The sequence below is a fragment of the Oryx dammah genome, unplaced genomic scaffold (genome assembly GCF_014754425.2).
Source record: "Oryx dammah isolate SB20612 unplaced genomic scaffold, SCBI_Odam_1.1 HiC_scaffold_12, whole genome shotgun sequence".
Classification (NCBI taxonomy): domain Eukaryota; kingdom Metazoa; phylum Chordata; class Mammalia; order Artiodactyla; family Bovidae; genus Oryx; species Oryx dammah.
The window spans coordinates 830,291-841,997 of NW_024070196.1; the positions used below are offsets into that span (position 1 = coordinate 830,291).

An 11,707-nucleotide genomic window follows, 5' to 3' on the forward strand; every position below is an offset into this window, starting at 1 on the left:
TGCTTAGTGGTCTCCCCAGAAATATTGACTTGAGGTTGGATAATACTGAAAGGCTCCTGACCACTCTTTCATTACCAAAAGCTTGTGGCTGAGGCCCCACCCATGAGCCCACCTCAGTAAACCCATTAGATCTCTCTGATAGCCATAAAAGACCCTTTTGAGTTGATTTTGACCACATATTTGCCTGCACTTTATGGAAGATGAAAATATCAAACCAAATCAACATTGCTGCTGATTCAAGAATCTTAGAGGCAGAAAATTAAACATTGGAACATTTGTGAGTGTATGAAGAATTCCAATAGGACATTGATTTTTTTTTAAAACAAAACACTTTTTTTTTTTTTAGGGTATTCAGAACCCTGTGGAAGTTTTGTGCAGTCTTCAGACTCAACACCTCTGTCTTCACTTCCCCTGGGGAAAGCCCAGGTACTATTACATGGTAGGCGGTTTCCTTCCAGTCTGAATATGAGTGCCCAGACTTCCCCAGCAGAGAAGGGCCTGAATCCAGGGCTGCTGTGCCAGGAAAGTTACACCTGCAGTGGGACTGACTAAGCTGTCTTCGAGTGTGATGAGTATTGCAGCCTGTAGTGTTTCTGTTGTGAGGAGGAACTCCATCGTCAGGAGCACCTGAGAGACCATGAGCGGATCAGACTCAAAGCTGGCCATGTCCCTTACTGTGACCCCTGAAAGGGTCCCAATGGGCACTCTCCAGGTGTGAAGCAGAGGGCAGTGGTGAGGTGCCAGACCAGTAAAATCAGCTTGTGCCTGGAGTGCCAGAAGAGAACTCATTCTGGGGATAACAAAAGGAGGCACCCCATTACTGTGTACCATGTCACTAAGGTCCAGGAGTTGCTGGAAGAAGAAGGGATGGATGAGGAGACTAAGAGGAAGAAGATGATTGAGAAGGTTGTAAGTTTCCTGCTAGTAGATGAAAATGAAGAAATTCAGGTAATGAATGAAGAGGACTTCATTAGGAAATTGGACAGCAAACATGATCAGTATCTGAAAGTGGTTTCCATCTTTGGAAATACTAGGGATGGGAAGTCTCATACCCTCAACCGCACTTTCTTCTATGGCCAAGAAGTCTTCAAAACCTCCCCTACCCAGGAATCCTGCACTGCGGGAGTGTGGGCAGCATATGACCCATCCACAGAGTAGCCATGATAGACACGGAAGGGCTCTTGGGAGCTACAGTGAATCTAAGCCAGAGAACAGGGCTGCTGCTTACGGTCCTGGCCATCTCAGACCTTGTCATCCATTGAACTCATGTAGACCGACTGCACAACGACCTCTTCAAGTTCCTTGGAGATGCCTCAGAAGCTTATTTGAAACATTTCACTAAGGAGCTCAAGGCTACCACTGCCCGCTGTGGCCCGGACGTCCCCTTGTCCACCTTGGGCCCTGCTGTTATCATTTTCCATGAGACTGTGCACACCCAGCTACTGGGCTCCGATCATCCCTCCGAGGTGCTGAAGAAGCTCATCCAGGACAAGTTCTGGAAGCTGGGATGCTTCCTGGAAGCCTTCAGTTCCATTCACTACAAGGGGACGAGGACCTACAACCCTCCCACTGACTTTTCTGGGTTTGGGCGTGCTCTGGAGAAGCAACCAGAGAACAATACCACCCGTTCTCCCCAGCATCTGGGCATCATCTTCAAAGCCCTGAAGGCTCTGAGTGACTGCTTCAGTGGTGAGATCCCCAATGACCAGATGGCGCACAGCTCCTTTTTTCCAGACAAGTACTTCACCTGCTCCTCCCTGTGTCTCAGCTGTGGGGCTGGATGTAAGAATAGCATCAATCATGGGAAAGAAGGGCTACCTCATGAAGCCAAGAGCCGCTGCAGATATTCCCACCAGTATGACAACCGAGTTTTCACCTGCAAGGCCTGGTACAAGAGAGACAATGAAGTCAGCATAGAGCCCAAGATGGCTGCTTCCACTTAGTCCCCCTGGATGGGTCTTGCAAAATATGTCTGGTCTGAGTACATGATCGAATGTCCCAGCTGCAGCGTGGTCTATTGTAGCCGGCAGTACTGGTTTGGGAACCAAGATCCTGTGGATACGGTGGTGGGGACAGAGATTGTGCACGTGTGGCCTGGAACCAATGGATTTCTGAAGGACAATAACAACACTGCTCAACGTCTCTTGGACAGAATGAACTTCATGGCTCAGTTGGTGTCTGAACTTAGACTTGGGCCCACCAAGGCTATGACGTCCTGGCTGACAGACCAGATTGCCCCTGCCTGTGACAACTGCTATGAAGCCAGGAATTCCCAGTTAGATGTCACTGAGGCACAAGCGGATGACGAAGGTGGAACGCTGATTGCTCGGAAGGTGGGCGAGGCTGTGCAGAACACTTTAGGAGCCGTAGTGACAGCCATTGACATACCACTAGGTCTGGTGAAGGATGCGGCCAGGCCGGTGTACTGGGTCCTGGACCACGAGATCCTGCATTGCCACAGCTGCTGGAAGGAGTTCAGCATCAAGCTCTCGAAGCACCACTGCTGGGCCTGCGGACAGGGCTTCTGTGATGAGTGTTCCCACGACCGCCGGGCTGTCCCCTTGTGAGGCTGGGACCATCCGGTCCGAGTCTGCTTTAAAGTCAGTGACCTTTAACCTACCCCCCTCCCCCCCGAGAAAAACAAAGGAAAGTGTAAAGTGAAAGTGAAGTCGCTCAGTAGTGTCTGACTCTTAGCGACCCCATGGACTGCAGCTTACCAGGCTCCTCTGCCCATGGGATTTTCCAAGCAAGAGTACTGGAGTGGGTTGCCATCGCTCTCTCCAAGTCTCTTATGATCCTTTGCATTTCTGAATTGTCTGTTGTCATTTCTCCTTTTTGTATTCTAATTTTATTGATTTGAGTCTTCTCAGTTTTTTTCTGGATGAGTCTGGCTAATGGTTTATCAAATCTGTTTATTTTCTCAAAGAACAAGCTTTTAGTTTTATTGATCTTTGCTATTGTCTTCATTTCATTTACTTCTGCTCTGACCTTTAGGATTTCTTTCCTTCTACTGTTGGGACCTGACCTGAGCCATGACAGGCTCAACAGGCCACACTAGGCCTGAGCCTCAGGTTCTCGTGAGCACGAGTCATAATTCTGGGAAGCCCCACCAAGGTCCCCGATGACGCCAAGGCCCCCGATGACGCCAAGGTCCCCCCCACGATGACGCCAAGGTTAAGTCAATCACCACAATGACCCAAGGTTGAGTCAATCACCACACGCCAACTACACTATTGCTGAGACAAAAGAGTACCTGTATATAAGCAGCTGTGATTCAGAGCTCAGGGCTCTCGTCAAGATTCCACTGTGCAGAATGAGACTTGGGCCCTAGCTTGAGCTAGCGATAAACCCCTTTATGCTTTTGCATTGCTGTGGACGTCTTATTCTCTCAGTTTTGGGAAATCGGACACTGGGCATAACATTTGGGGGCTTGTCCGGGATTCCTTTTAACTGAGGGGAATAACACCCTCCCTGCAGAAGGGGTTCCTTAACCTGAAAGAGGTCGACCTAGCTGGCATAAAGCCGAGGCCCAGCATCGTGCTGGGAAGGCAGCTGGCTCTATAAGGGGATTAGACCTAGCCGGCCTAAGGCTGAAGCCCAGCATCGTGCTGGGAAGGCAGCTGGCTCTGTAAGGGGATTAAACCTAGCCGGCATAAGACCAAAGCCTGGCATCGTGCTGGGAAGGTGGCTGGCTCTGTGGACACCTTGTTGGTAAGATAACCTCAAGGGAAAGGAAGTTTCAGGGGGGGACCAGGAAGACCTAGTGCTGTGTTCTCGGCCGATGTGTATTTGTTATCTGTTATGTCTGTGTGAGTGCTGGCATTGTCTCTGCTCTTTGTGTGTTCATTTTGTCTCCTGTGTTCTTCTCTGTAATCATGGGGCAAGCAACTTCTACTCCTTTGTCCCTTATGACTGACCACTTTTCTGATTTTAAGTCTAGAGCATGAAATCTATTGGTGTTCGTGAAGAAGAACAAACTAATGATTTTTTTGTTCCACCGAGTGGCCTGACTTTAATGTTGGCTGGCCGCGAGAGGGAACCTTCAGCCTGCCAATTATTCAAGCAGTTAGAGAGAAAGTGCTCGCTCCTGGCCCATCTGGACATCCAGACCAAACTCCCTATATTTTGGTCTGGCAGGATTTAATAGAAAATCCACCGGCCTAGCTGAGACCTTTTATTCCCCAGCCCTTTACTTCCCCTTCCCCCACTTCGTCTATCCCACAGGTACTTGTTGTGGAAACATCCAAAGAGGAAGAACACAAAGAGCGCAACAGCTGGGTGAAGCTGGTATTCCAGGAATCCTCACTCTATCCTAACCTAATTGACCTAGAAACCGATCTCTCCCCACCCCGCTATGCGCATCTGCCTTTGCCCCCTCAGGTACCTTAGATTTCATCCGGAGGAACGCGAAGGGATACCGAACCTTTGGCCCCAACCCAGGAAGGGGGCCCCACCCAGGGAACTCGGGAAAAACTAGGGAGTCCCCAGTGTGGCAGACGAAGACAACCTGGAAGCCCCCACCTCCACGGTCTGGGCACTTCCTGTTCAGGCGGGGCCAGCCCGCCCGCCCGGACGGGGAACGAACGTACCAATACTGGCCCTTTTCCACTAGTGATTTATGTAATTGGAAAACTCAAACCCCTTCATTCTCAGAAAAGCCTCAGGGCCTCATTGACCTTTTAGAATCCATTCTTTTCACCCATAACCCCACTTGGGATGATTGTCAGCAGCTATTACAAGTGCTTTTTACCACAGAGGAACGAGAACGGATATTGTTGGAAGCACGGAAAAATGTTCCAGGAGTGGATGGGAGACCTACCGTGCAACCTAATCTGATTGATGAGGGGTTCCCCCTGATGAGGCCCTGATGGGACTTTGAGCGCACTGAAGGTAGGGAGTGTCTCCGAGTGTATAGCCAGACTCTTATGGCTAGTCTCTGAGCAGCTGCCAGGAAACCAACAAATTTGGCTAAGGTAAATCTGGTTAGACAGGGGCCAAATGAGAGCCTGGCAGCCTTCCTTGAGAGATTAATGGAAGCTTTTAGGCAGTATACTCCCATGGACCCACAGGCCGATGAGTCACACACGGCAGTTATGCTAGCATTTGTGAATCAGGCAGCCCCCGATATCAGGAGAAAACTGCAGAAAATAGAGAGGTTAGGGGAACAATCCATACAAGACCTGGTGATGGCAGCAGAGAGGGTTTTTAACCATAGAGAAACTCCAGAGAAAAGAAAAGAATGTGTTAGACGGGAAGAGAGAAAGTTCAGGGCCGAGGAAAACCACAAGAATCAAAAAGAATTAGCCCAGATACTCTTTGCAGGGGTGAGACAAGGATCTAATTCTCAGGGAACTAGTAAAGTCAGGCCAAGAGATGAAGGAAAGCAAGTTAGACAGAGACTAAGAAAGGACCAATGTGCATATTGTCAGGAGCGAGGACACTGGAGAAGAGAGTGCCCTAAAAGAAAACTGGGGGAAAAGCCCACCAGAAAACAAGTACCTTCCCCCGATAGTGATTAGGGGGGTCAGGGCTCAGTCCCCCTCCCCGAGTCCTGGGTAACTATACACGTGGAGGGGAAACTGGTTGGCTTCATGGTGGACACAGGGGCCCAATACTCAGGCCCCTTACTCCTCGTCAAGTGAGAGAATTTCTTGGGACTGTTGGGTATTGCAGACTGTTGATCTTGGGGTTTGCTGAAAATGCCTGGCCATTGTATGAAGGGAGCAGGGAGAGTAAAACCTGGACTTGGACTGAGCCAATGAGACAGGCATTTCAAGAACTTTCACAGGCTCTGCTGAAAGCTCTGGCCCTTGCTCTCCCTAACCCGTCTAAGCCCTTCCAACTATTTGTGGATGAAAAACAGGAAATAAAAAAAAGTCTTGATGCAGCAGTGGGGGCCTTGGAAGCGACCTGTAGCCTATTTCTCTAAAAGACTGGACCCAGTGGCCACAGGGTGGCCACCCTGCTTCCGAATCATCGAAGCCACTGCTCTCCTAGTCCATGATGCCGACAAGTTAAAGTATGGACAACAGCTCCTGGTCTACACTCCCCATGCCATTGAAGAGATTCTCAAGCAGCCACCGGGTAAGTGGATCTCCAATGCCCGCTTAACCCATTACCAGGCCTTGCTGCTGGATACCCCCTAGATACACTATCAGACACCCTGCTTCCTGAACCCAGCCACTCTCCTGCCTGCCCCAAAGAAAGACGGCCCCCTCCATGATTGTGGTGAGATATTGGCCGATGTGATGGCCATACAGAAAGACCTAAAAGATGTGCCCTTAAAAGACAGTGAACTGGTATGGTTTACAGATGGAAGTAGTTTTGTGAAAGATGGACAAAGAAGGGCAGGGGCAACCATTGTAGATGACTCTGGAAGGGTCATCTGGGCTGAAGCTCTGCCCCCTGGGACATCTGCCCAGAAAGCGGATTTAATAGCCTTGATACAGGCACTGGAAAGGGCAGAAGGAAAAAAGATCACCATTTATACCGACAGCCGGTATGCATTTGGAACAGTGCATATTCAGGGCCCAATATATAGAGAGCGGGGGTTTACGACAGCAGAGGGAAAAGAAGTTAAAAACCTACTTGAGATCCGCAGACTCCTAGCAGCAGTCCACCAACCCCGAGCCATGTCCGTAGTACATGTCCCAGGACACCAAAAAGGAGAAGATATCAAGGCTCGGGGCAACCATGCTGCCGATGTGGCGGCCCGGGAAGCAGCCCTCGGAGACTGTAAAACCCCCATATTGACTGTGGGATTGCCACCCCCGGGAATGGGAACCCTGCCCCTGACCCCTGAGTATTCCTCTTCCAATCTAAGTTGGATTCAAGAGAATACCAACTGTCTGGAGGGCAAAGACGGATGGTATCGAGACCAAAATGACAACTTGTTGCTTCCAGCTAACTTGGGTCGACACCTTTGCACGCACCTACATCAGACCACCCATCTGGGAGAGAAAAAGACTCTAGCACTCTTACAGAAAGTGTGTCTGCGGTTTCCCTGACAAAAGGCAACTATACAAGACATAGTCCATGCCTGTAAGGCGTGCCAGATGATGAGACCAGGAAAAAGACAGCACACGGGTATAAGGTACCAGGGAGAAAGGCCAGGACAACACTGGGAGATAGAGTTTACAGAGGTAAGGCCAGGCAAGTATGGGTACCGTTATCTGTTAGTTCTGGTCGATACTTTCTCTGGGTGGGTAGAAGCATATCCCACTAAGAGGGAAACAACAATGGTAGCTAAAAAACTCCTAGAAGAGATAGTGCCTAGGTTTGGGCTGCCGGTAACCATTGGCTCTGATAATGGACCTGCTTTTGTGAGTCAAATTGTTCAGGGACTGGCCTTAGCTCTGGGGACCAAATGGAAACTACATTGTGAATACAATCCCCAGAGCTCAGGACAGGTAGAAAAAGTGAATCGGACTCTAAAAGAAACTTTGGCAAAACTGGCAATAGAGACTGGTGGGGACTGGGTGACTCTCCTTCCCTTCACTCTCTTCTGAGCGCATAATACCCCCTACTAGTTAAACCTAACCCCATTTGAAATTGTTTATGGGGGGCCCCCTCCGGTGTGTCCTATCTTCAAGGGAAGAATCCAGCTGCCTCCCTCATTGCGGCAGTTCCAAAAAGCTCTATTGGCCTTAAGCAAGGTGCATGTGCACATCTGGACTTTACTCAAAGAAATCCATAAAGGCCAAGAGAAGGGAAAAATTCCTTCACACAACATAGGTCAAACGGCATCAAGTCAAGACATTAGAGCCTAGATGGAAGGGCCCTAATGTTGTTCTATTTTATCTGATATGAATATTGTTACCCCTGATTTCTTTTGATTTCAATTTGCATGGAATATCTTTTTCCATCCCCTCACTTTCAATCTGTATATATCTCTAGTTATGAAGTAGGTCTCTTGTAGAGGCAGATATAGGGGTCTTGTTTTCATGTCCTTTCACCCAATCTATTTCTTTTGGTTAGATCTTTTAATCCATTTACATTTATATAAATGATATATATTGATATATATGATTCTATTATTTATTGTTTTGGGTTTGTTTCTGTAGGCCTTTTCTTTCTCTTATGTTTCCTTTTCTAGAGAAGTTTCTCTAGTATTTGTTATAAAGCTGGTTTGATTGTGCTGAATTCTCCTGACTTTTGTTTATCTGTAAAATTTTTTATTTCTCCTTTGAATCTGAATGAGATCCTTGCTGGATAGAGCAATCTTGGTTGCAGGTTTTCCCCCTTTTATCACTTTAAGTATACCCTGTTACCCGCTTCTGGCCTGACAAATTTCTGTTGAAAGATCAGCTGTTAGTCTTATGTGGATCCATCTGTATGTTATTTGTTTCTTTTTCTTTGCTCTTTTTAATATTTTTCTTTGTGTTTAATTTTTGTTAGTTTGATTAATATGTTTCTGAATAATATGTTTCAATTAATATGTTTGATTGGCTTATTTCTCTTTGGGTTTATTTTCTATGGGTCTCTTTGTCTGTCTGGACTTGGGTGGTTATTTCCTTTCCCATGTTAGGGAATTTTTTGACTATAATCTCAACAAGTATTTTCTCATGCCCTTTCTTTTTCCCTTCTTCTTCTGGAACCCTTTTACTCTTTGTAAGTGTGTAAGTTTCTTTGGCTAATTGACCCGGCCCACTGTCGTCACCTGCGCTTACTGTGCCGGCCTGCCGCCGCCGCCTGGACAGCACTAAGCACGGCTGAGAGCTACCCCAAGTCCGAAGTCAGGGACAGTGGCCCAGAGTGCCAGGCTGCAATGGCGCAGGAATGGCCGGGAGGAGCTACCCTGCATCCGAGGTCAGGGTGGCAGCTGGGAGGAGCTACCCAGCATCCAAGGCCAGTGGCGGCCAGGAGGAGACACCCCACGTCCAAGATCAGGGGCAGCGGGAGAAGCCACCTCGTGCTGGAGGCCAGGGGCGGTGACCCTGAGGAGCCACCCTGAGCCTCAGGCCAGGGGCAGCAGCTGGGAGGAGCCACCCACGCCGGAGGCCAGGGCCGGGGGCCGGGAGGAGCAACCCGAGGAGCAGTGGCTGAGCAGGCATAGGAGGGCCTAGAAGAGCTATCCCATGTTGAAGGTTAGAAACAGCAGCAGTAAGGAGATACTCCTCATCCAAGGTAAGGAGCAGCAGCTGTGCTTTGCTGGAGCGGCAGTGAAGAGATACCTCACGCCCAAGGTAAGAGAAACCCAAGTAAAATGGTAGGTGTTGCAAGAGGGCATTAGAGGGCGAACACACTGAAACCATACTCACAGAAAACTAGTCAATCTAATCACACTAGGACCACAGCCTTGTCTAACTCAATGAAACCAAGCTATGCCTGCAGGGCAACCCAAGATGGGCGGGTCATGGTGGAGAGTTCTGACAGAATGTAGTCCACTGGAGAAGGGAATGGCAAGCCACTTCAGTATTCTTGCCTTGAGAACCCCATGAACAGTAGGAAAAGGCAAAATGATAGGATACCGAAAGAGGAACTCCCCAGGTCATTCAGTTCAGTTCAGTTCAGTCGCTCACTCGTGTCCGACTCTACGACCCAGTGAATCTCAGCATGCCAGGCCTCCCTGTCCATCACCATTGCCCGGAGTTCACTCAGACTCATGTCCATCGAGTCCGTGATGCCATCCAGCCATCTCATCCTCTGTCGTCCCCTTCTCCTCCTGCCCCCAATCCCTCCCAGCATCAGAGTCTTTTCCAATGAGTCAACACTTCGCATGAGGTGGCCAAAGTACTGGAGTTTCAGCTTTAGCATCATTCCTTCCAAAGAAATCCCAGGGTTGATCTCCTTCAGAATGGACTGGTTTTATCTCCTTGCAGTCCAAGGGACTCTCAAGAGTCTTCTCCAACATCACAGTTCAAAAGCATCAATTCTTCAGCACTCAGCCTTCTTCACAGTCCAACTCTCACATCCATACATGACCACAGGAAAAACCATAGCCTTGATTAGACGGGCCTTAGTCGGCAAAGTAATGTCTCTACTTTTGAATATACTATCTAGGTTGGTCATAATTTTTCTTCCAAGGAGTACGTGTCTTTTAATTTCATGGTTGCAGTCACCATCTGCAGTGATTTTGGAGCCCAAAAAGATAAAGTCTGACACTGTTTCTACTGTTTCCCCATCTATTTCCCATGAAGTGATGGGACCAGATGCCATGATCTTCGTTTCCTGAATGTTGAGCTTTAAGCCAACTTTTTCACTCTCTTCTTACACTTTCATCAAGAGGCTTTTTAGCTCCTCTTCACTTTCTGCCATATGGGTGGTGTCATCTGCATATCTGAGGTTATTGATATTTCTCCCCAGGTCATTAAGTGCCCAATATGCTACTGGAGATCGGTGGAGAAATAACACCAGAAAGGATGAAGGGATGGAGCCAAAGCAAAACAATAACCAGTTGTGGATGTGACTGGTGATAGAAGCAAGATCTGATGCTGTAAAGAGCAATATTGCATAGAAACCTGGAATGTCAGGTCCATGAATAAAGGCAAATTGGAAGTGGTCAAACAAGAGATGGCAAGGGTGAACGTCAACATTCTAGGAATCAGCGAACTAAAATGGACTGGAATGGGTGAATTTAACTCAGATGACCATTATATCTACTACTGCGGGCAGGAATCCCTCAGAAGAAATGGAGTAGCCATCATGGTCAACAAAAGAGTCTGAAATGCAGTACTTGGATGCAATCTCAAAAACGACAGAATGATCTCTGTTCATCTCCAAGGCAAACCATTCAATATCATGGTAATCCAAGTCTATGCCCCAACCAGTAACACTGAAGAAACTGAAGTTGAATGGTTTTATGAAGACCTACAAGATTTTTTAGAACTAACACCCCAAAAAGATGTCCTTTTCCTTATAGGGGACTGGAATGCAAAAGTAGGAAGTTAAGAAACACCTGGAGTAACAGGAAAATTTGGCCTTGGAATGTGGAATGAAGCAGGGCAAAGACTAATAGAGTTTTGCCAAGAAAATGCACTGGTCATAGCAAACACCCTCTTCCAACAACACAAGAGAAGACTCTACATAAGGACATCACCAGATGGTCAACACTGAAATCAGATTGATTATATTCTTTGCAGCCAAAGATGGAGAAGCTCTATACAGTCAACAAAAACGAGACCAGGAACTGACTGTGGCTCAGATCATGAACTCCTTATTATCAAATTCAGACTCAAATTGAAGAAAATAGGGAAAACTGCTAGACCATTCAGGTATGACCTAAATCAAATCCCTTATGATTATACAGTGGAAGTGAGAAATAGATTTAAGGGCCTAGATATGATAGATAGAGTGCCTGATGAACTATGGAATGAGGTTCATGGCATTGTACAGGAGACAGGGATCAAGACCATCCCCATGGAAAAGAAATGCAAAAAAGCAAAATGGCTGTCTGGGGAGGCCTTACAAATAGCTGTGAAAAGAAGAGAGGCAAAAAGCAAAGGAGAAAAGGAAAGATATAAGCATCCAAATGCAGAGTTCCAAAGAAGAGCAAGAAGAGATAAGAAAGCCTTCTTCAGCGATCAATGCAAAGAAATAGAGGAAAACAACAGAATGGGAAAGACTAGAGATCTCTTCAAGAAAATTAGAGATACCAAGGGAACATTTCATGCAAAGATGGGCTCGATAAAGGACAGAAATGGTCTGGACCTAACAGAAGCAGAAGATATTAAGAAGAGGTGGCAAGAATACACAGAAGAATTGTACA

General features: G+C 47.5%; 1 pseudogene; it reads left to right on the forward strand.

Annotated features, from left to right (window-relative positions):
• The first annotated feature begins 421 nt into the window (after positions 1 to 421).
• Positions 422 to 2,615, forward strand: LOC120871624 (annotated as a pseudogene).
• Positions 2,616 to 11,707: the final 9,092 nt, after the last annotated feature.